Source organism: Mustela erminea, chromosome 4 (assembly GCF_009829155.1).
Source record: "Mustela erminea isolate mMusErm1 chromosome 4, mMusErm1.Pri, whole genome shotgun sequence".
Classification (NCBI taxonomy): domain Eukaryota; kingdom Metazoa; phylum Chordata; class Mammalia; order Carnivora; family Mustelidae; genus Mustela; species Mustela erminea.
In genome coordinates this window covers 58915379-58940844 of record NC_045617.1, presented here as the reverse complement: position 1 = coordinate 58940844, position 25466 = coordinate 58915379, and the positions used below count along the sequence as shown (strand labels likewise).

The following is a 25466-nucleotide window of genomic DNA, read 5'->3' as shown; positions in this document are numbered from 1 at the left end:
GAATATAATGTTATATACACACATACATACATATACATACATTTGCATGCATATAATGCATTTTATATATGTGCTTGTGTGTGCATTTTTCAGTTTGGGGTTAAAAGCTTCAATGTAGGAGAACATAGTGTTGCTAGTTCTTTTAATATACTTGACAAAAATCTCGAACAGATTTTCTTTTCAATTAAAAAAGAAATTGATTCTTATTTTCTGAAATGCCTCTTACATCATAAAAATGCTTATTATTGAATATTTTATTTGCTATAAAACAAGTAATTACAGTATTTTCCTTTGCGTTTATTGTGAAGTCCATTGTGATATTGTAGCATTTTATAGTTCATCAAATAAGTATTTCTTTTTTTTTTTAAGACTTTATCTATTTATTTATTTGAGAGAGACAATGAGAAGCAGAGGAGGGACAGAGGGAGAGGGAGAGGCAGACTCCTAGCTGAGGGGGCCTGACGTGGGGCTCCATCCCAGGACCTTGGGATCATGACCTGAGCTGAAAGCCAACATTTGACCAACTAAGCCACCCAGGTGCCCTCAAATAAGTATTTCTAAGAACACCTCAGTTTCATGTAAAGCTATTTTTCTCAGGGAGAGATTAAAATTTAATAAAGAATTTTATTGCTTTTTGGAATGTTTCTTTTCAACGTGCCATTATTATTATAGAAGTCAAAGGAAATATAGGTTCATGTACATAAAAGTACTTGAAGAGTATACTAAATTTTCTTGTTTGTTTGTTTTTATTTGGAGTACAGTTGGCAAATTATTATACATTAGTTTCAGGTAGACAACATAGTGATTCACCAAGTTTATTATACATTATTCTGTATTCACCGTAGTGTAGTTACCATCTGTTTCCATACAACGCTATTGTAGTATCACCGATATATTCCCTATGCTGTACCTTTTATCCCCGTGACTTCTTCTTTCCATAACTGGAAGCCTGTGTCTCCCACTGCCCTTCACACATTGGACCATTTCCCCAGCCCCACCCCTCTAGAAACCATCAGTTTGTATTTATGGGTCTGATTCTGAGTTTGTACTCTAATTCGGGGGGGGCTTTGACCTCCTGAGAATGAACCAACAGTCTCGGTTTCAGAGTGTAGGGCAGGAGGACAAAGTCATTGTTTCTAAAACAAAATTTTGGATTTGGGGTTTTTTCCCCCCGATTGTTAGAATTAGTTCTGAGTGGTTTTTTTCCTTTGCAACCACTCATCTTTCCAAAGGCAAAAGGAATTTTCCTATGTCCATAAAATAAAATAGGAATTCTTGTCAGGTAGCTTGCTTGGGTCAAGAAGAAACAGTAGGGGCGCCTGGGTGGCTCAGTGGGTTAAAGCCTCTGCCTTCGGCTCAGGTCATGATCCCAGGGTCCTGGGATCGAGCCCCACATCGGGCTCTCTGCTCAGCGGGGAGCCTGCTTCCCTCTCTCTCTCTGTCTGCCTCTCTGCCTACTTGTGATCTCTGTCTGTCAAATAAATGAATAAAATCTTAAAAAAAAAAAAAAGAAGAAGAAGAAACAATAGAAGAGATACGGAGAGTCTGCAAGGAAGCATTTTGGTGGCAGAGTAGGGAAATCCGTAACCCAACATTTTCTAAACAATATGTCATCGCACATGAATGCCATAGGATAGTAGTTAAATCTCACTCCTTTTTCACACATGCTAATAGAATTAACACAGAATTCCTTACCTGTGCTAATATTTGTTGTGAAGTCCCACAATCTAGAATCGAGATTGCAGCCTTTCCCGGTCATATTAACCACAGGTTCTCTGGGGGATGCCTGGTAACAGGGTGTAGAACTCAGATTTGAGAATCACTGTTAAAATCCCTTCATTTTCATTTTTGCTTTTCATTTTCATCCTATTCTTCCTCTCCTGAATTCTCCATTTTCTGTTTCCTCATATAGAAGCCATTTTGGGAGAACTAGCAAACTATTCACTTGGATAAATATCAGAGCTTGCTTATTCTGAAATTAAGTATCTGTGTCATTTATGTCCAGGATTCCTCCTTCCTTATTTCTAGGCTTTGGGGCATTTCATTGCTCATTAACATCACCCTCAGATGCAGGGAAGAAGGAGAGGCAGCTAGACTTAGTCAGCTTTGGAAATGAATGGAATGCAACTACGTCTTTGAAATTAGGAGTAATGTGCAGGTTTTATTGATTCAAATAACATTTCATATGCATTGTTAAAAATGGACGTTAGGAGGTTTTATATGTAAAGAAGTTAATTTTGAAGTTCAGTTTATAAGTCAGGCATTGAGAGTGTATATAACAAAGGCAAGTCATATTTAACTCAATATTAAATGTCTTGAAAGGAAGAATGATTACCTTTTTGGAAGCCCTATTATGCTCCAGATATCAATTTCAGTATTTTACACCTGTTACATCCTTAATACTTGCAACCATTCTCTCTCTCTCTCTCTCTCTCTCTCTTTGTTAATACTTGCAATCTTTTGGTGAGTAAAGAATATTTTCCCCAAGTCAAACATGGGGAAACTGAGGCTAAGTACAAACTCACTCAATAAATTTGTGGGTGATTTATAAACTTGAATCCAGATTTTTTGATGATAGCAAAATTCGACCCAGCATATTTTTAATCTCACATTTCTTTGAGGCTAGAGGTTCTTCAACTTTATATCTTCTGTGTCATCAAGTCCAGTGCCTGGGATGTAGGAATCATATAAGAAATGCTTCAAAATTAAATCAAATATGTCATTTCATTAATTTAGGACAATTTTTCCAAAAGGAAATTCATTTTCAAATTTCAGTGTCAAACACGGTATTATCATGTATCTGAATAGTTTACTAGAGATCAGTACATGTGTAAGGAAAAAAAGGTAGTTGTGAAGTGTCTTTCACAATCATTCATAAAATAGAATACCTTTTTATAGAGTCCACCTATGAGATTTATTACTGCCATAAAAAAATATTCAAAAATTTCATTTGAAGCCTGGACTGTGGGGGCACCTGGGTGGCGCAGTCAATTAAGCAACCAACTCTAGGTTTCAGCTCAGGTCTGATCTCAGGGTCCTAGGATAGAGCCCTGTGTCGGGCTTCATGCTCAGAGCGGAGTCTTCTTGAGTTTCTCTCTCCCCCTCCCCTGTCCCTTACCTCCACCCCCAACCCACTCTCTCTCTCTAAAATAAAAATAAATCTTTAAAAACTTTATTTGAAGGGTATTATAACATTAGGATCATTAATAGAAATTATGAAAAGAGGCATAGAAGTATTTTTAAGTGATAGTTTAATATTTAGACAATTTTTTCTGGAATATGGAAGAAATTTACTCTCTCATTTTCCTCCAGAAAGATCATAGTTCAAGGAAGATCACAGAATAATGGGGGTTTTGCTTTCACCACATCTGTGCATAACTAGATCCTTCCCCAGTAATGCTAACATGTTACATTGTACATTACCTCTTTTCAGACTCTCCATGACTCTGAACCACTACAAGATTGGAAGACATGCTGTGAAATAATACTCTCATTTATTCAAATTTCGACAGATAAGTCAAGAGAAGTCGTGGTTTCAGAAATAGGTTAACACATGTTTGACACAAAGTACGTACAGACTTTTTCCATAAGTAACTCTGAATAATTTTTTTCATTTTATTTTATTTTTCAGTGTTTCGAGATACATCATTTATGCACCAAACCCCGGGCTCCATGTAATAGGAGCCCTCCTTAATACCCACCACCAGGCTTACCTAAGTCCCCACACCCCTCCCCTCCAAAACCCTCAGTTTGCTTCTCAGAGTCCACAGTCTCTCATGATAGAAGATGGACCCCCAACATCCAGCTATCTGTCCCCCCAAATTACACTTTGAATTTCCTCACATAAACCAGTTTTTTCCAAATATTTGATCTTCTAATTATGTATAGTGACTAAAATTATGCTCCATTACCTTCTGGGTTTTAGAGACATGATTTCCTTTCTTAGACCTGAGTCATTTGGTCCTGGTGCAGTTTTCTTACACCTTAACAGATGTGAAGTTTCAATTCTGACTTTCATTAGTAACAGCTATCAGTAACTGTACATGACTTGCTCACCCATATTTCAGTTATAGCCCATGTATCTTCTGCTTCCACAGGTCTGGTCTTCTGTGTGTTCTATACAAGACTCCTCCCTTCTCTTTGTTATTGTTTCTTCCCACCTACAATGCCATCCCCTCCTCGCTGTTCATTCTTTCATCCATATATCCAGCTGTTTCTCTGTCACTAACTCTGAGCCAGGCACTGTGCTGGTAGCATGGACACCAAGGAATGAGCCAAAGCTTGACATCATAGAAGCTCCTTCTAGCAGGAAAAGCAAAACTTAACAATGAAGAGAGAAAATTCTTGGGTCGTGATTAGACCTGTTAAGTTCATAAACTGGCATGCAGATAGGGAACGAGGTTGGGGTGGAGGAATACTCCAGGCTGGCTGGTCAAGGACAGCCTCCCTGAGAAGGTGACATGCAGCCTGAGACCTGAGGAGTAAAAGGAAATCAGTCCCTTGAGAGCCAGGGAAAAAGTGTCCCAAGCAGAGTGACCAGCAGATACAGAAGCCCCAAGACAGGAAAGGGATGGGGATGTTTGAGGAACAAAAGCAAGATCATCTTGCTAGGAAGGGACTGGTAATGAGAAAGACCACCAGACCAGTCATGGAGGGTCTGAGATTCGACATAGTTCTACAAGCTCTCAGGGGCCTTGGAAGCGTTTGAGGCAGAGGCATGGCCTGGTAGGATTGATGATTTCAAGGCATAAACATGGGAAGAACAGAGAGGAGAGAAGCAAGATGGAAGCTCCTAAGAATGAAATCTTCTTAGAAAGTGCTTGGTTGGGGTGATGGCAGTGGGGATGGGAAGAAGGAACGTAACAAAATCTCAGCCACCTTTCAAGACCCAGCACATACCCCATCTTCCCAACTGGCCTTGGAGCCCTGTCTCTTCTCAGGGCACTAAAAGAACTCACCACAGAGCTTTGTACTTGATGGTATTCTGAGATTACTTTCTATTTGCATCTTTTTTTCCCTCCAACCAGATTGTAGGCATCTTGAGGCCAGTTGGCACATCAGAGCCATCTGTTGTGTCCTCCAACGAATTAGAGTGGTTGCTCTCAAGTCTGGCTGCCCATTAGAATCACCTAGAGAGCTTTTAACATATTCCAATCTCTGGACCTCACCCTGAACAAATTAGATCAGAGTCCCTGGAGAGGGGTCAGGACACTGGTATTTGTTTAAAAGTTCCCCAGAATATTCAAATGGACAACCAGGGTGAAAACAAATAAGACCAACCCTCAGAAATAACTACCTTGTAGGAGTAAGAAGCTGACTTGTCTGCCCCCTCCCTGTTTCCCTGAGTATCAGGCCAATCTAGCTGAGGATTTGTGCCGGGGACTTCCCTGATGGCAGGTGGGACCAGAGGCTCAGAGAGTGAAGTCTTCAAGGATACAGCTGAAAGAAAAAAAAGCAGAGTCAAGAGCGTGCTTCTGGAAGACATATCAGGATAGGAATAAAGTAAACGGAATTCAAGCTTTCCGTAACCCATCCTTCTGGAGTTTATGGACCTGATCAAAGAAGGCAGCTCTGGAGAGACTTAATCACCTACTTCCTAATCAGGAAGCGCGTTTTCTCCTCCAGTGTCTCCCAGGCAAATTAAATACTGAGTGAAGAGTCACCATGGTGGCAAAAACGATTATCTAGTGAGATTTTACATGTGAGTTTTAACTAATAAGAGATGTTAAACATCCCTTGTCAAGTTTTATATAACAGAAGAGGTACATTATTAGACCCCAAATAGCACTGCTATGATTTAATCGTCACTAACTGTATCTGTGCCGACTGGCTGGGTCAGAGCCACTATTAGACACCGATGCTATATTTGTTATATCATGTGACTCACCAGAGGCGTCCTGCTTTTTAGTGATAGAGAAATAGGTCCTGTTCCATCTTATACTTCTCCCTTCCAAAAACACACACGCACACGCACACGCACACACACGCATGCACACACACACCTCAGAATGAGTTTAAGATCATTTTGAACTGATCTTAAAGTGAGGGATGATTTGATAGCTTGTTTTCTGAGTATTTTGGTTGATAACTGGTGCTTTTTACACTGGCTTAATGAATACCTTTTAATGAGAACAATAACATTCAGTAAAAATGTAATTATTTCATGTGGTTATGAGGATCGCTTGAAAAAGTGACTCTATACTTATAGAGTTTTTAACTCTATAAGTATTTTTTTTAAGATTTTATTTATTTGACAGAGACAGATCACAAGCAGACAGAGAGGCAGGCAGAGAGAGAGAAGGAAGCAGGCTCCCTGCTGAGCAGAGAGCCCAATGCGGGACTCCATCCTAACTCTAAAGGTTTCTACAAATGAAGCATCCTCTTCTCCCCTCCCCCGCCCAGAATAACAAAGGAGCCTTCCAAGGGTCCAGCCCTCATCCTAGTCTGCCTGTAGCATCACCCCCTGCCCTACAAGGGCACCTCATATCCCCATCCTAATGGCCCTTCTCCCCATCCCCCTCACCCACTTCTCAATACACCTTAGAAACACACGTAATTTAAACATGCTGATCCTTCTCTGTGGAAACCTCTGACTTTCCCACATCCCTTCCTGCTGTCTTGAAGAGCCTTCTCCTTGAGTAAGACCCAGCTCAAGTGTCCCTTCCTCTGTGGAGTCTTCTGTAGTTCTTCTGGGTAGAATTAGTGTTCTCTTTCCTCTCCTCCCGCAGAACACACTCCTACCCACTAGCACATTAGCAGGTAAACTGTAAAGCTACTTTATGTGTCTGCCTCTTTGACGAGGCCACGTGCTCCTCAAGGACAAGGGCATGTCTCCTTTGTGAACTCCTCACTTCACACAACACCTGACAGAAACTACGTTTTCAAAAACTGGCTGAAATAAAGCCCGAGGTGCCTCTTTTATTGTGTGCTAGTACTTACAGAGAAAGTATGAATCAATTTTTATTGGTAGTTGAATGACGTGGCCATATACCACTTAAGAGAGGAGCCATGGGGAGCCCATCAAAATCACTTGTAGAATTAAAATGTGTCTATCTACCTACCTACCTGTTTATGTCTAGCTATCTGTCTGCCTATTTACCTTCCTACCTATCGTCTGTCTTCTTTCCTATATATTTATCCACCTTTCAGTCAATCACCATCCCAGCCCCACATCACAACCTACTAATTCAGAATCTCCCATGGGAAGAAGGGTCGCTGAATCAAAACAACAACGAGGAGGAGAGGATTTCACTGCAGATACCACCGCACTCCCCGTTAAGACCCATTGTCAGTCTAAGGGAGAGATATAAAGAAGCCGTTCAGACAAAGCAGGTTTCCTTTGCTTTGTGTCTTATTGAGAGAATTGATTGTTGTGATATAAAAGTACATAATTATTAGAAGCTTAAAGATCTTGCGTGTCATTTACAAAAACGCTGTGTCTGGCCTCCTGGAGGCCTTCGTCGACCTGGAAACAAAGCATCTCTCGGTGAGACTGCTGCCTGGGAGTGGTGGTGCATTTTGTATCCACTCACGGTGGAGAGGCCCTCAGCGAAGCTCCCCACTGTTCACAGGGACCTGCTTAAAACCTTATCCACCCACATGCCTTTAACTTACCACCTGCTGGATGCCTCTCTTTGCATTTCATATTACTTGGGTGTTATTTGCTCAGTAACAGAAATGTGGCAACCATTGTTGTTGTTGTTTTTATTGTTTTTTAATAAGCAGCTCCACTTAGGGCATTTTTAATAAGGGGATGAAGGAAAGATGACCAATCATGACCTTACAGAACAGTCAGCGTGGTGGAAGAGTGAAAGTGTCTTGGGTTTCCTGCGTGAGACTTGGGTCCTCACAGAAACCCTCTGCTCAGTCTGTGGCACTTACCCAGGAGACGTCAGTAGGTGGAGCCAACTCGTTTGCTTAAACAATAAGCATTTTACACTCATTAACCTCAGAGTCACTTCTTTAAATGAAGCACGTTCAAAGACATTTGTTTAAATAACTGTGTGACTGTGACTCTCATTGTAAAAAGTCAGAGAGTTGGAAATTAAAGCCAACCTTGTCCTTAAAAACCAGACTTTGTGGAAAACCAGCAGCTCCCCTAGCATCTATTTAGCCCAAAGTACCAACGTTAACTTTTACATTTCCTGGCTTGTGTCAGTTTTTGTCACAATCTCAAGGTTCTATAAACAAAGATGTCTCTTATACTAACACGCATAGGCTTTGTCCCCAGGGGTTGCAACGCAGCTTTTCATGAAGCCTCAAAACTCAAAAAAACTTCTAATATACTTTTGGATGCCTGGGTTATTTTAACACCAGGTTCACAAAACTACGTTGTGAATGCAAGACTCAAGATAAGTGATTTATTTTTTTAGAATGCTGTTCATACCTCGATCATACCCCTTTCATCTTGAAAAATACCCACCGATATAGTTCATTTCTCACCGTGTGCCAGTGAATTATGTAAACATTTCAAATGATCAGCTCCGCTTTTACAGATAGGAAACAAACAAACAAACAAAAAGTAGATTTATTTATTTATTTATTATCAGAGAGTAGCCCCATACACAGTTCAACTGCACGTGGAAAACGTTGCATTAACATACAAAATCGGGTTGAGTGTCGGTTGGCCATTTGCCAACTCCTGAGTCATGGGCCATGCCAAATCTGATTCCCATTGACTTTTACACAGAAGGAAAAGCCGAACACAATTTATCCTTTTGGGTTGCATGCAATATTGTTTTTCAGGGGAATGGTTATATTTGTTCCGGCCACAAAGGCCGTCTCTGGGGAGGACAGCCAAATGGCTTTGGTCACAGTGTCCGTGAGACACAACTGTTCCAATCCATTATCCTGAAGCTGTCTGTGCTGGGATACGCCATCAGGTGATCAGGGACTGGAAATCAGCTGGAAATTCCAGTAGAGACTCATTAGTTAGGGGACCAAGCATACAAAGGACATATGTTGATACGGCAGGTGGGAGCAGATGGAGAGACAGTACAAACCCGGGGGAAGGGACAAGACTAGGAGGATTAGGGAAACCCTGGCATTTTCCCACAGAGATTGAGTGTGGAGGTCTAGTTCCAGAGCAGGGATTGGAGTATCAGATTGGGGATTTGGACAAATTAGATGGACTGAGGTAGATGCTAGTTTAGGAAAGGGGTTGACAGAAGATGTTGGAAGGACTGCACGTGTTTTATTCTGATTTACTCGATTTGGTGTGAGTGGGCAACGAAGGAACCTCAGGAGACCAGGAATGAGCTCCCGGGCACCACGAGCCTGCTCAGGCCCCCTCCACCCAGAAGGGCAGCCGGTGATGTAGTCCCAGCCCCTCTCTCTGGAGCAGCCCAGGTGGCCAGCTGCTGTGAAGAAACTCCCCTTTCACCGCCAAGGTGTAACTTTATATTTTGAGTGAGAATCATTCTTAAATTGCAGCTCTTGCTTATATTTTGTCGCCGCTCCCGGCCTTCTCAAACTGAACATACTCTAACATTTGGAGTGGCGCAAGGAAACGGGACTCCGAATCGGAAAAGGAGGATCCGTGCCTGGCTGGTCCCCTTCCGCGTGTTGGCATGAGGCCTGGGGCTGACTCACAGGCCCCGCTTTCCTCATCCAAGCAGAGGGTTGATTTATACCCGGCCGGTAGAATAACATCACAATAAACTGGTTTCACACTTCAACATGCATTTGACGTTGTTACCAACGTTAACTAATGGAATCTTCAGGTGGTCACAAGGCCCCCACCGTCCCCCTGCCCTGGCTGGCTCCCAACATCCCACCCACCCCCAATTCCCGTCTGCGTCTTCTGACCCTCAGCTGTCCCTTTCTGTTGTGGTCCAGAACCCCGCTTCTGGCAGCTCCCACTGCCCTTCCCTCTCCCGTGCTGTTCCTTTTCTTCTGCTCTCTGTAGAACGGACACCCAGCACCAGCTAAGTTTCAGCGCACAGCACAGTGACTTGACTCACATACATGGTGGAATGATCACCACCGTCAGATTCATTCCCATCCATCCTATAGACGTGAAGACATTGATGGGTGCTGTTTCTTATCTTGTGTGGCCTGGGAAACCAGATAATCAAGATTGTTCTCTTCTGTCCGGGATACTATTGCCAGAGTCCTTCTCCTGTGATTCATATTGTAGGGGCTGGAGGTCGTGAATTTTTTGCATTTACTTGGACGAAGTGGCTGCTCAGTGTATTTCCTAGTCCTGGACAAAATCTTCAATGATCCTGCCCGTGCCCTCGGGATAAAATGAAAGGTCAAGATCTCACACAAAGCACTTGTCCACATGGCCACCCGCCTGGGTCACCAACATTCCGACCTGCTTCTAGTCACACAGCTGGGTCCCCACACCCCAAACTCCTCATCTCATCCCCAACGCTGTGTGTTCTCACTTCTCTGCTTTGCTGTGTGCTCCGTCCATTCCCCATATTTCATGTGCGGGATTGCAGAATTCCTGTTTGTCTTTCGGACTTGTGACTCCTGCGCCCATCCTCGAGTGAAAGTCCTTCTGCACCCCACTCCCTGAGCTCTCCCCACCAGCCAGGGCCCTGCTCGAAGGCAGCGTCACCTTCTTCATTTCCTTAAGCCTCACGCGCTATATAAATTCCTGCCGGCTGACTCCCTGCTCGGACCATTGTCACCAAGCTGCATAATGTTCTATATAGCACATTGGCATGTGTGTACTTTTTCATTATATACATTTTTAAAAGTTTAAGGAGAGAAGGAGAATCTGAAAGGAAAGCACTTGGATGCAAAAATGCAAAACACAGCTGCCTGCTTGATGATGTTGGTAAAGTCCTGACACAACCAGGAATAGTTCTTGGGAATCTTGATTTTTTTTTTTCTGATTGACTGCCATTACACCAAATTTAGAATTTTAAACCGTATATTTTTGTAAGGATTCCTTGGAGGGGAAGACAGAACGTGTAAGAATTACAGTCACAAGTGTATTGAATTTGGTATTGCGTGAAGAAGGAAGTACCATATACGTAGAAGAAAATTGTTTTGCCCAAGGAAGATTTGATTATACCGAACGAATGAGGGAGGGAGTAAAAAGAAGCCAGTCCTAAAGGGTCAGCCTAGCAATACTTTTTATCCATTTTCCTTAAACATGTCTAATTACATTCTCTAGAAAGAGAAATTCTTTTTCAAAATACCTAAAATATATCAGTATCCTTTTAAAAAGAGATTGATTGATTGATTTTTATGAGAGAGAGAGAGAACATGGGGCTGTGGGGGGGGGCGCCGAGGGAGGAGGTGAGAGAGAATCGAAGCAGACTCCCTGCTGAGTGCAGAACCCCACATGGGGCTCCATCCCACAACCCTGAAATCAAAGAGCCAAAATCAAAAGTCGGATGCTTAACCAACTGAGCCACCAACACACCCTAATATATCAGCATCCTTAAATTATCCCTTGTCCTCAATATGTAGAGGTGGGGCGAAACTTAGTAATAATATTCAGAGGAGAGGGAAATAGTTCTGAACTATTGTTGAAAATAAGCAAATGTGATGAGGGCATGTAAAGCTTGTGAAAGTTATAGAATCTGTTTGTGCATGCATGAACAATGTCTGAACAGAACATAGCCCAAGCTATTAGCAGTTCTTAATCCCTGGGAAATGAAAGAGGAAGTTTTATATTTTACTTCATGTTTTTCTATTTTGTTTGAGGGTTCTTCTTGGTTTTGCTTTTACAATAATCATGTACTGCTTTTATTTCAAAGGCAATAATTCTGTTTTACTCGGTTAACTGGAGGGCAGCACATCTTCGCATGAGCATGGGGGGACATGTTGTATCCTGTGTGCATCCCTGATGCTACCAACATAGGTGCAAACCCCACAGTCACTTGGGATGAATGGTTGGAAGGCCCAGCCTCCCCGTCCATTCCCCACCCTGCCTCAACCCGTGCTGTTACTGAACTTGTTCTTTTATTAATCAGCAAAATCTTGTTAGTTCTTGGGACCAAGACTCCTGGTGATTAACTTGCATACAATATTAGTGCAATGAGAGTATTTTAATTGGATTTTCTTCTGTCTTCCCATGTTGAGAGTAGACTTGAGGTTTATGGGTAAAAATAAGCAATTTGGGAATACATTTCCATTCTTTTATTTTTTTTTTAAGATTTTTTTTTTTTAATTGACAGAGACCATAAGTAGGCAGAGAGAGAGGAGGAAGCAGGCTCCCTGCTGAGCAGAGAGCCCAATGCGGGGCTCAACCCCAGGATCCAGAGATCATGACCTGAGCTGAAGACAGAGCCTTTAACCCACTGAGCCAGCCAGGCACCCCCATTTCCAGTCTTTTTTTTTTTTTAATTTTTTATTTTTTATAAACATATATTTTTATCCCCAGGGGGACAGGTCTGTGAATCGCCAGGTTTACACACTTCACAGCACTCACCAAAGCACATACCCTCCCCAATGTCCATAACCCTACCCCCCTCCCCCCAGCAACCCTCAGTTTATTTTATGAGATTAAGAGTCACTTATGGTTTGTCTCCCTCCCAATCCCATCTTGTCCAGTCATTTTTAATGTTGGAGGAAGCAGCTTATTTTGGGGACCTGTGGTTGTGTTCAGATGGGTAAATACCCTGTGTATCCCGTGGGGCGGGGGGGGGCTGGTGGCATTTGTTCAAACTGCCCTGGAGGGGCTCCAGGCCAGAAGGAAAGACCCCAAGGGTAAACTGGGTCAGGAGATGTGCTTCCTAAGGGAAGTTGAGCAGACGGCATGTACAGGTGCACCCCTGAGTTTGTCATCCATCTAAGACTTGAGAACAACAATGGAAATGAGAGGTGGTGAACACAGTCAGGAACTGGAAAAAAGATCAGTGAACCAGGAGTCAAGGATCAGAGTGGAGCAGATCTAGGACTGATGCCCCAATGTCCTGTTAGGAGTATCTGCTGAGTGCATTGTTTATCTCATGGTAAAAACATGGTCACATATATAGAATAGGATAGGATCATTTCTGTGCCAGAATCGTGTTTCTTTTGAGAGATAGCAAAGTTTTATTTGGTGACTCAGAATTTAAACTACACTGCCATCGGGCAGTTCTTTCAAATCAGTTTCTGCTCGTAGGATACCTTATCAAATCAGTTTCTGCTTCAAGTTGATTTGCAATTCACCTTCTGCAAGGAGCGACTGTTTTGTGTCTTCCCGGGTCTTGTCCCAATATGCCTCCAATAGATTTAGTTCCTTTCCTGAGTGTGGGAGTTTTGCAATTGTTAGTAATACCTGAGTGAAGCGTATGGTTTTGAATCACTTTGAAATACCTCTTTCTTCTCTCCTTTAATGATCACAATTTTAAAATAAAGCTTAGATGAAAGACATAGCCAGCAAATGCACACCGAGTACCTTCTGCGTTAGGTATTCTTCTAGCTGCAGAGAACACAGCACCTGTAGGACATAGCAAGTCTGTGTTACCATGGGGTTCCCATTCTGTTGGGGTAAACAGAAGATAAACATGTAAACAAATATCTGACAAAGGCCAGGCAGTGAGAAGGGCCATGAGGAAAAGGAAAGCAGAGCGTGCTGTGGTGAGTAATGTGAATTTCATCCTGCTCGGTGGCCCTCTGCACAGGACCAAGTTACAAAGCCAGGGAGATTTGTAAGCATAGCTTCTTAAAATCTTCTATTAGTTTGGTGCAGTTTCGGGTGAACACTATTTTTCCTTATTTCAATTTGCTTGAATCCTTTAAGTTTCATGCTGTTTCAAGTTTCAAGAAGTGGTCCAAGGTCGAAGAAAAATGCTAAGAATTTCATCTTGTTTTGTGTGGCAACAGAAAGAAGGCACGTAATTACATGACTGTCCCCACCCCTGACAAACCTGCAGTGGCCCAGATTTGTTTGAAATTTAGCACAAAACTGCATTGTTATCAGAGGATGTTCCCATGAGATAAGGGAAGACTGGCAGAATCGTGGTGGCAACTTGATTACAAAAATATTAAAACATTTCTTCCTTGGTGACAAAGATCTGTTGTGTACCCTTATAGAGGACAAGTTAGCACATGTTTATTCCAAAAATCTTTGGTCTTAAGAGCACCTGTCTGACTATGCCGTGCACCCCTGTCCCCTCAGGCAGAACGTATAAGGCACGCCAGTTAAAGGACGAGATGGATTTTAGCAAAGACATGAGAATTTAAACAGCTGAAGAACTTTTCTTTCAAGAATTGCATTCATTGCAGAATGTTGATATTACTCAAAACAAATTTGGAATTCTAATTTTAGAATTGTGTTTGGAGCCCGTTCACAAGCCAGAACAAAACTTTATTCATTCGGTTTTTCATGAGTTCATTCATTCTGTCGTTGGACAAACATTTGCAAAGCCTTCTCTCTCTGCCAACATGGGGCTTCTTGTTAAGTGTATGTCAATAAATTAGAACCGTTGCTTTCCTACGAGTTGACACCATTCTGGGGAAGACAGAGAAGTTATAGAACTGGAAGTGGTTAGGTAGCTATGAACTGTTTAAGGTGGAAGGCCCAGGAGGTAAGCTCCACTTGGCAGGGTAGGGGAAGCTTCAAGGGGAAGGGGCATTTAGGCTGCAGTGTTTGAAAACCAAGTTCATGCTTGCCAGGTGGGGGGAAATGTATTTCTGACAGCAGTCTTTTACTTTGTGGTTACACTTAATTCTTTTTGTAACTCAGATGGCATGAGTTCATTTGATAACCCATCTTATTCAGCGGGCTGCGCCTGGAATGATCTTGACTAGTTCCAAAAAATAAATTTACTTGCAGGGCATGAATATTTTCTATCGTTCAATTTCATAAATATTTATCAAGCACCTAGCCAAAGCCAGCGTGCTCCGTCACTGGGGTAGATGCCGTGGAGAATTCAAGACAAGCTTTTTTCATCTTAGAAAAAAAAAAAAAACACACAAAAATCTGTTTTTTAAATGAGGTGAAATTCGCATAAAATTAGCCATTTTAAAGTATGTACAATTCAGCAGGCGCCCAAGTGGTTCAGTCAGTTCGGCAGCTGGCTCTTGATCTCAGCTCAGCTCTTGATCTCAGAGCGGTGAGTTCAGGACCCGTGTTGTGCTCCACACTGGGCGAGGAGCCTACATTAAAAAAAAAAAAAAAAGTGTACATTTCAGTGGTATTTAGTACATGCACAGTCTTGTACAACTACCACTTCTGTCTAGTTCCAAAATCTTTTCATAACCCCAAAGAAAACTCTGCACCCATTATGCAATCATTTCTTATTTCTACCTCCTCACCCCTACCCCCCAAAACACTAATCTGCTTTCTCTCTGTGTGGATTCAGTTATTCTGGATATTTTGTATCAGTAGAATCATACAGTATATGACCTTTTCTTTCTTTTACTTAGTATAACATTTTTGAGGCTCATCCTCATCGTAGTGTGTCTTAGTACTCTGTTTCTTTTTATGGCGGAATAATATTCCATAGTATGGAGAGACCACATTTTGTGTAGCCATTCATCCACCGATAGACATCTGGCTGTTTCCACCCCTTAGCTGCTGTGAGTAGTGCTACCGTGAACGCTTAAGTACGTGTATTTGTTTGAGGACCTGTTTCCATTTCTTTAGGGTGTATACCTAGAAGTAGAATTGCTGGGCCTCGTCATTACTCTGTTTAACTTTCTAAGGAACTGCCAAACTGTTTAGCACAGGGGTTGCACCATTTGACATTCCCACCAGCAACATATGAGGTTCTGATTTGTGCACATCCTCGCCAATACTTGTTACTTTCTGTTTTTGGGGGTTTTGTTTATTTGTTTGTTTGTTTTTGCCTTTTTAGCAATAGCCATCCTAGTGGATGTGAAATATAATCTTATTGCAGTTCGGATTAGAATTACCCAATGACTGATGATGTTGAGCTTTCTTTCTTGTGCTTCTTGGCCATTTGTACATCTTCTTTCCTTCATCTTTGATGGCAATTCCAAGTTAGAAAAATGTTCTGAGCCATAAGTGAAGCAGCTCACAATAGGACTGATTTTAGGCAGATGATATTCACCTGGCTCTGTAAATTATGGCATGATTGTTTAAAAACCAATCTTACTGGGGTGCCTTGATGGCTCAGTGGGTTAAGTGTCTGACTCTTGGTTTCTTGTGGGGCTCAGCCCTTTACAGGGAGTCTGCTTCCCCTCTCCCTCTCCTTTTGACCCTCTGCCCCAATAAATAAATCTTGTAGGATCAAGTTTTTCTGCCCCTTGTGCTGGGAACCAGATCTAGTTTCTGGGTCTGTAGCATGTCTATATTCATTTACTATTGTTGCTGTAACAAATTACTACAAACTTAGTGGCTTAGGGCAACATAAATTCATTATCTTCAGGTTCTGGAGGCTAGAAGTTAACTCTAGACAGGTCTGCATTCCTTCGGAAGCTCTAGGAGAGAATCCATTCCTTGCCTTTAAAACTGGCCTATAGAGGCCACTCACTGTCCTTGGCACGTGGCTCCTTTCTCCATCTTCAAAGCCAGCAGCCTAACATGCTCTCATCTCTGACACCTGCTCCTGTCCCAGCATCTTCTCCCTCCAACTCCAACCTTCTTGTCTCCCCTTTACAAGGACTCTTATGATTAGATTGGGCCCACCCAGATTACCCAGGATATTCTCACCTCCATCTAGGGATTAGGACATGTATATCTGGGAGTGCAGGGCGTTGCTTAGTCAGCCTATCAGAGTGGTCTTTCTTGCTGGAGCAGTCTGACTTTAGCAGTGCTAATGTCAACCCCCACCAGGCTGTATTTGGGTTACCCAGGTATTTTCTCTTCCACTTCCTGGCCAATGGGAAAGGAGGTAAATGTTTTGCTAGACTGCAAATCCTTTTGCGCAAAACTGGCCTCATTCATCTCTTTATGCCCAGTGCTTAACAGAAGTCAAAGCCCATGCTTAATCAATATAGAAGGTGGTAGTGAGGGTGCCTGGGTGGCTCAGTGGTTAAGCCGCTGCCTTCGGCTCAGGTCATGATCTCAGGGTCCTGGGATCGAGTCCCGCATCGGGCTCTCTACTCAGCAGGGAGCCTGCTTCCTCCTCTCTCTCTCTCTCTCTCTCTGCCTGCCTCTCTGCCTACTTGTGATTTCTCTCTGTCAAATAAATAAATAAAATAAATAAATAAAAAAAAAAGAAGGTGGTAGTGATAGTTATATATATTATAACTATATAATTATATAGTTATTATAAATGTGGGAGGTGTAACTGTATAGTTTTCCTAAGGAAGGCCATAGAATAATAAAATTCTCTAATTCCAAGTATGAATATTGATCTATTATATGACCATACATCCTTTCCCCAGACATCTCTCTGGGGAAAAAAAAAAAGTTAGAAGGTGGCCATCCAGGTCTGCTAAGAGGGGCAAAATTCTACCATTTCAGAAAGAGTAGAACATATTTCTGGTACCCAGTGTAAATTTTCCTCCCAATGGTATTGTTAAAAACAAGTGGAGTTTTAGCATTTGAATTTATATCAAGTCCCACTTTTGGCAAGGAATCAGTTAAATATTAAATTAGGTAATTTGGGCTTTTTTCCAGAGTAACCAGTACCTCTCTGTGATGGAGAAATACAGTTTGGCCTCATCATGGTGCCTCCACAGAATGTCCTAGAGTGTTGGCATGGAAGGTGATCCAAATTAGTGAGACCTGTGGGTATGAGGAGGCTGAAGATTTTACTAGTCGCTTTATGGAGCATGTGTAGGCTCCCTTGTGTAGGTGGCCTTTAGATTGAAGGGTTGTGTCACTGCACACAGAACTGTGGTGTTGTTTACTTGTTGACTGTGCTGCCAAGGGGAAGAAAAAATTCCAAGGAGACACTTATTGAAAGGGAGCCCAAAACAGAGCAGTGTGCTCTCCAGGACAAGAATTCTCAGCCCTGAGATAATGAAATTCAAATTAAAGGAGTGTTCAGGCTGCTGCTCAGATTCATCTAGAGTGTTCTCTGCAATGTGTTAGTCATCACTGGGAACAACCTGTAAAATGTGCCATCTGTAATATGTGGCATCAGAGGCCTTGTGAGCGAGCGGACAGCGTGATACAAGCTGACCTCTGAAAAGCAGTCAACAGAAATTCTGCGGGCATATTTCCACCTTCCTGCAGTTTGCAGGTTCCGTTAAGGTGACCTCTGTGGCAAGAGGAAGATGCAAGTCTTGGGTATACGACCAAAATAACGTCGACAACAGGATCTGAGTCTTTCTTACGATATTAAGATAAATATTTACAAATATTCTTTAAGATTAAATAATTAAAGTCTTTATTTTACTATTGTTTAAAAATGTTTCTTACTTTGTATGGGTGTAAACAGTGAGAAAAAGAAGTATGGCTAGGAAGCCACCCTCAAGCATATTAACTCTGTCTATCTTTTAGAAGAAATTTAAGAAATAATCCACTAATATACCAAATCTTTGATTTGGTGACATATATAAATTAAGGAACTCTGTAAATAATGTATATCAAGTTCTAATTTTACCCAAATTTTGTTACTAATCTGAGACATTTATTCCCTGGTTATGACTTAACGCTAAGTTAAAACTCTTGTAATAACCATTTTATACTCTATAAACAGCTATCATTAACCCATAATGGGGTCTTTACATAGGTTACATGAGTTAATATTTGTAAATCCCCAGTCCTGACACATTATTTTTAAAACTAGTGAAGATCATAAGATTGAATTCCACAACACTCTTAATAAGGCAAAGTAAATTCCTTTGTTGAATCGAAAGTCAGTCATACTTAATTCACCTGGGGCAGCAGTGAAGGGATCTTTTCAACCCTAGCCCCCTTTCACAATTTACTTATAGGTCATCTTCACAACCAATGCACAACAATCACATTTTCAAAGGTTGCAACAAGCTATAGCAATGAATCATACCACAGATCCTTTCTTCTTTCCCTCTGACCTAACCCTCTTGTCGAAAGTCATAAGTAGGGGCGCCTGGGTGGCAGAGTTAGTTAAGCGTTTGCCTTCGCCTAGGGTCCTGATCCCAGGGTCCTGGAATCGAGCCCTGCATCTGACTCCTTGCTTAGGGAGGCAGGCTCCCAAGCTTCTCCCTTACCTGCTCCTCCTGCTTGTGCTTCTCTGTCAAATAAATAAAATCATTTTTTAAAAAGTCATAAGGAGTTAAAGTACTTCACACAAAAATTGAACCCCCGTATCCTATAAGATTTAATAAAGGGGGGGGTATGTAATATCTAACTCTCCATGCATGGTGTCACTCAAGGAGATTTAAGCTTCTACAAGGAAAGTGGGTCTCTTCCACTTCCTCATTCCATCCCTATCACCTGTAGAAGCTTAAATCTCCTTGAGTGACACCATGCATGGAGAGTTAGATATTACATAACCCCCACCTGTTCCGTATGTACCAAATTGAAATGAAGACTTTCTCATTGTAACAGGGAAAAGAAGCCCACGAATCTAGCTGGGTTCTTGACCTATAATGTCCAGCTTCATTTCTAAATCCCACAAACTGGGTCTCATCAGCAAAGACAAGTTTGCAGCCTGGTCCTTGGAACTCTTCGTACATCTTAGAAATGTTAAGTTTCTCATAAAGGGCTGGCACACTACAAAACATTTTTAAGAAACAGAGTGAGTAGAAAAAGACGAAAATAATGAAAACTCTGAGAGTCTATATTCTGTAATGCCATTTTTTTAAAAAAAGATTTTATTTTTAAGTAATCTCTACACCCAACTTGGGGCTTGAACTTACAACCCTGAGGTCAAGAGTTGTGTGCTTTACCAACTGAGCTAGCCAGGCACCCCTGCAGTGCCATTTTTTAAAAAAATCAAATGTCTTCCATTTCTAGGGTTATGAATCCATCTTTATTATGGTAAAATGCCATTTATTCTGGGAGTTGAAACTAATATGAGAAAATAAGTAGTGATAGAACTAAGCCAGAAACACATTGGTACAGATCGGCCTTTGGAGTCTGAGAAAGGGACTGAGATGACTCACATGGCAGGCCTCTCCCCACCCTAAACCTACTTCACCCTGACCCTGCCTTGACCTGATGCTAAGTCAATGCTTCATGTATGTTTTTCTAGAATTGGAGAAGCAAAAGTACACTAGCCACCAAAATGAGAAACTTGAGCTGTTCCCTTTCCCCATTTTAAGCAACTAACTAAAACTCACCTAGAAAAGGCTGCTTTTTTGAGATCTGCATAATATTGTTCTTTAGACAGCTTCTATCCGGGGGACAATAAGCATGCTTTTAGAACTTATTCTGCGTACCTATAGTTTACTTAAGTTTTTATTTCATATTAAAAAAATCTATTTAAGGGCACCTGGGTGGCTCAGTGGGTTAAGCCTCTGCCTTCGGCTCAGGTCATGATCCCGGGGTCCTGGGATCGAGCCCTGCATCCGGCTCTCCGCTCAGTGGGGAGCCTGCTTCCTCCCCTCTCTCTCTGCCTGCCTCTCTGCCTACTGTGATCTCTCTCTGTCAAATAAATAAATAAAATCTTAAAAAAAAATCTATTTAGACTCCTGTCCAACTTAGTAAAGGGTTAGCTGGAATTTATAAATATTGGCAAATAAGGAACTTGGAATGTTTGACTTCTTAAAATTCGTAATCCACTTTTTAGAGTGGTTTTGTGTTCACAGAAAAATTGAGCAGTCAGTCCAAAGAGTTCCCATATGCCCCTGCCTCCACACGTAGCTGCCCTGCCGTCGACATCCCCCACCAGAGTGGCCCATCGGTTGCAATCGATGAACCTGCTTTAACACATTATTATCACCTGAAATCGACAGTTTCCACGGGGATTCACTCTTGCTGGTGTTTTAACAGATGTGTAATGACATGTAGTTGTCATTGCAATGTCATACGGAATAGTTTCACTGCCCCCCAAAATCCTCTGGGCTCTGCCTCTTCATCGCCCCTCCCTTTTAACTCTCTCCATAGTTCTGCTTTTTCTAGCATGTCATATTTTCAGACTGCCTTCTTTAAATTAGTCATGTGCATCTAAGTTCCCTCCATGTCTTTTCATGGCTTGAAAGCCCATTTCTTTTTATTTTATTATTTTTTAAGTAGACTCCACGCAGGGCTTGAACTCATGACCCTGAGATCAAGACCTGAGCTGAGAGCAAGAGAAGGAATCAGATGCTCAACCGGCTGAGCCACCCAGGCACTCCAGCCCGTTTCTTCTTCACACTGAATAATATTCCACTGTCTGGATATCCCATAGTTAATGTATCCATTCACCTATTTTTTTTTTAAGATTTTATTTATTTATTTGACAGACAGAGATCAGAAGTAGGCAGAGAGGCAGGCAGAGAGAGAGGGGGAAGCAAGCTCCCTGCTAAGCCGAGAGCCCGATATGGGGCTCGATCTCAGGACCTTTGTGATCATGACCTGAGCCGCAGGCAGAGGCTTTAACCCACTGAGCCCCCACCATTCACCTATTGAAAGGCACCTTGGTTGCTTCCAAGTCTTGGCAATTATGAATAAAGCTGCCATAAACACTCATGCACAGGCTTCTGTATGCACGTAAGTTTTCAGTTTGTTTGGGTAAATACTAAGGAGCACAATTCTTGGCTTGTATGGTAGATTTTAATTGTTTTATAAGACATTGTCAAACTATCTTCCAAAGTGGCTATGTTATTTTGCCTCCCACCAGCAACGAATGAGAGTTCCCGTTGTTCCCCATCCTCAAAAGTGCAGGGGGCTCTTTATGTTTTGTGCTGTGGCCAGTCTAAGGGGTATGTAGGGCATCTTGTTGTTTTAATTTGCAATTCCCCAATGACGTATGATGTGGAGCACCTCTTCATAGGCTTACTTGCCATCTGTATGTCTTCTTTGGAGAGGTGTCTGTTTAGATCTTTTGCTCATTTTTTAATCAGGTTGTTCATTTTCTTATTGTTGGGTTTTAAGAGTTCTTTGTATATTTTGGGTAGAGTCATCTATCAGATGTGTCCTTTGCAAATATTTTCTTCCATCCTGTGGTTTGTATTCTCATTCCCTTGACATTGTCTTTCACAGAGCACAAATTTCATAGTTTTTAAAGTTTTATTTATTAATTTTTAAAAGTTTATTTATTTAAGTGTATTATTTGTTTTATTTATTTATTTACTTAATCTGTACACCTGACATGGTGTTTGAACTCATGACCCTGAGATCAAGAGTCACATGCTTCATAGACTGAGCCAGGCAGCTACCCCTCAACGAGCAATAGTTTTTAATTTTAATGAAGTCTAACTTCTCAGTTGTTTCTTTTATGGGTCATACCTTTGGTGCTGTCTAAGAAATGATCATGTACCCAAAGTCACCCTGGTTTTCTCCTATATTATCTTCCAGGAGTCTTATAGTTTTGTGTTTTACATTTAGGTCCATGATCCATTCTGAGTTAATTTTTGCCAAGGGTGTAAGATCTGTACCTAAAGTCATTTTTCCTTTCTCTTTCTCTCTCTCTTTCTGTCTTCAAATGGATGTCCAGTTCTTCTATATCTTTTGTTTTTTAATATTTTATTTATTTGACAGAGAGATCACAAGTAGGCAGAGAGGCAGGCAGAGAGAGAGGAGGAAGCAGGCTCCCTGTGGAGCAGAGAGCATGATGCGGGGCTTGATTCCAGGACCCTGGGATCATGACCTGAGCCGAAAGCAGAGGCTTTAACCCACTGAGCCACCCAGGCACCCCAGTCCTGTTTTTTTTGTTTTGTTTTGTTTTTGTTTTTGTTTTTTTAAGAGAGGAAGGGGTGGGGAGGGCAGAGGGAGAGAGAGAGGGAATCTTAAGCAGGCTTCATGCCCATCCCAGAGCCTGACATGAGGCTCAATCTCACAACCCTGAGATCATGACTTTAGCCAAAATCAAGAGCTGGACCCTTAACGGACGGAGCCAGCCAGGCCCTCCCCTTCCATGCCCTGTTGTTCTTTTTAAGCTGAACTATAGGTTTGAGATTGAAGTAGAAAGAGTCTTGGTTTAAAAACAAAGGCAGTATCATGAAATGACTACGACCATTGTATTTCATTCTACTTTTAGAAAACATCGGTGGGCACAAATGTGTCTGTAGATCCCATTGTTGACTGTACTACAACAGGCTTGTTGTACACTGGGGAAGTAAGATAATCTCATGCAGAAAATTTTAACAAGATTTCTTTCTCCTTGAAAATAACCCAATAATAACAATATAATTCTTGAATTAGAACCCCTTTCAAGGAACATCTTAATATGTTTTACGTTCTCTTCTAGAAAGTCGTCACCTAAGAATGTACCATTCTCTTCAAAGACTGCAATTAAACAAATATATTCTCTGCTGTCTGATCTTGCTAGAATCAGAACACTTAGTCCTGTTCATGTGATGAGAGAGCAACTTTGCTGAAAAGGAAACTTGCATGTTTTCACGTCACTATATGATAGTGCATATATTTGAAATGATGGTACTTATATACTCAGAGGCTATTGAAGAAGAGCTGGGTGGGTTTTTAAATTGAGGTCTTGGGGCCACTTGTGACTCATGCTGCTGATCAGTTGTGTTCACTGTATGAGAAGTGCTCACAACCAAGGAGTCTGATGATAGGCGGGTTGAGCCGGTTCAGTGATTTATCTCTTGTCTATTCTATCGAAGAATGAGCCTTGGATTCATGCCAAAGATGATAAAGGCCAACAGCATCTGTGTTGTAAGGTGTCAAGCTGATGAGTGTGCGGCTGGGCATGTGCAGATCGCTGCAGGCAAATCCTGGGTGATTTGCATGCCACGAATATTTGCTCATCGGTTGTGGCTGGCAAAGAAAACAGATATTGCAGCAGATATAAAACATGGCCTTGTCCCCAGGGGATCTGATAGTCACAAATTAACAAGTCATTATAAATCTAAGGCACCAATATTTTAGGTCTTTTTCTCATTTTTTAAAGGAAGAACAAACTGATTGAGATAACCATAGAAATTAAAGTAATTTTTATGCACAGAACACTTAGCTGCTATAAAGGATATTGAACCTTCTCTAGGTTTACTGTTATCATTAAGGTGGTAGACAATTCTTCCTTCCTTCATTCAAATATGAATATATGTCAATATTCATAATGTGGCAGTTATCCTATTTACTTTCTTGTTATTCACAGATAGCAAATGTTATTCACTTATGTATAGTTTGTATATATATATATTTTTTTAGCCCAAATTAGATTATACATTTTGTTATATAACAGTAATTTTTTTTTTAGATATTTATTTATTTATTTATTTGACAGATCACAAGTACACAGAGAGGCAGGCAGAGAGAGGGGGGGAAGCAGGCTCACTGCTGAGCAGAGAGCCCGCCCGATGTGGGGCTCGATTCCAGGACCCTGGGATCATGACCTGAGCCGAAGTCAGAGGCTTTAACCCACTGAGCCACCCAGGCGCCCCAAGGTATTATTCACTTAAAACATTTTTTTTGTTATTGAAATATAGCCACTGTTCAATGTTATATTAGTTTCAGGGGTACAACATAGTGATTCAACAATTCTATACATTACACAGTGCTCACCATAATAAATATAACCACCATCTGTGATTAAATGTTATTATAATATTATTGACTATATTTCCTATGCTGTACTTTTCATCTCCATGACTGATTTATTTTGTAACTGGAAGGGTATGGATATTTTAAATAAGGTTCCATTACTGGGACATTCCCAAATGTATTTAACTAGTTCATTTTGGAGAGGGAGGGTTGACATTTAGGATGTTTGTTACAAAATAACCACACATAGTCAGAAATCTTCATTGACTTAAATTTGTCTACAGGACAAATTCTTCAAGAAATTGTGAGATCAAAAGGTACATGCTCTTTAAAGTTTGACAGATACTGCCAAATTGTCCTTCTAAATTAATTTATACTATCACAAACAATATATGAAAGTGTCCTTTCCCCCATCCTCAGCAACAATTAATATTATCAGATTTTTAATCTGACAATCCAGAGTTGAAAAATAATTTCTAATTATTGTTTTAATTTGTTTTTGTTTATTCCTGGTCACATGCTCTTCTTTTCTGTGATCAATCCCTTCATTACTCATAACATTCACCCATTTTACTCTAGGGTTTTCTTCTTGATTTATGATGGTTCTTTATATTAAGGGTGTTATGCCTTTTCATAAATGGAGCAAATGCAGAACTTTTTTATTTCTTTAATAACCTTTATAAAGCTTTTAAAGTTTTCTGGGTTTTGTACCTCATTTAGAAAAGTTGCCCCATTCATAATTTATTTTTTAAAAATTGAATCATGCATTTCTCTATTGATTTTATGATTTCTCTTTTGTTACATATGAAATCTTAGATACATTTTGCTGTATATATGAAATGTTATATATATTTCGTTATATATATGAAATACATTTTTATGTAAGGAGTGATGTAAGGATCCTGACTTATTTTCTTTGCCAATGTATTTCTTCACACTGTTCATTAATTTTATGATTCGTTTGAACTATCACCTTTACTATATATTACTTGCCATATATGCTGCAACCTATTTCTGAATGCTTTATGTCAGTGTTTCTCAAAGAGCAATCAGTCTATTACTTAAGGTCATCTGTGGTCCATGAGAC

General features: G+C 41.1%; 1 protein-coding gene and 1 long non-coding RNA gene across 6 annotated transcripts in view; both read left to right on the top strand.

Annotated features, from left to right (window-relative positions):
* PHACTR2 (phosphatase and actin regulator 2) overlaps positions 1-25466 on the top strand; it is a 259175-nt gene that overhangs the window by 76785 nt on the left and 156924 nt on the right. The window lies entirely within an intron of this gene.
* Positions 13623-21727, top strand: LOC116588386. The gene is made up of 3 exons (XR_004284923.1): positions 13623-13633; positions 17785-17788; positions 21645-21727. It is a non-coding gene; the product is annotated as an uncharacterized LOC116588386 (long non-coding RNA).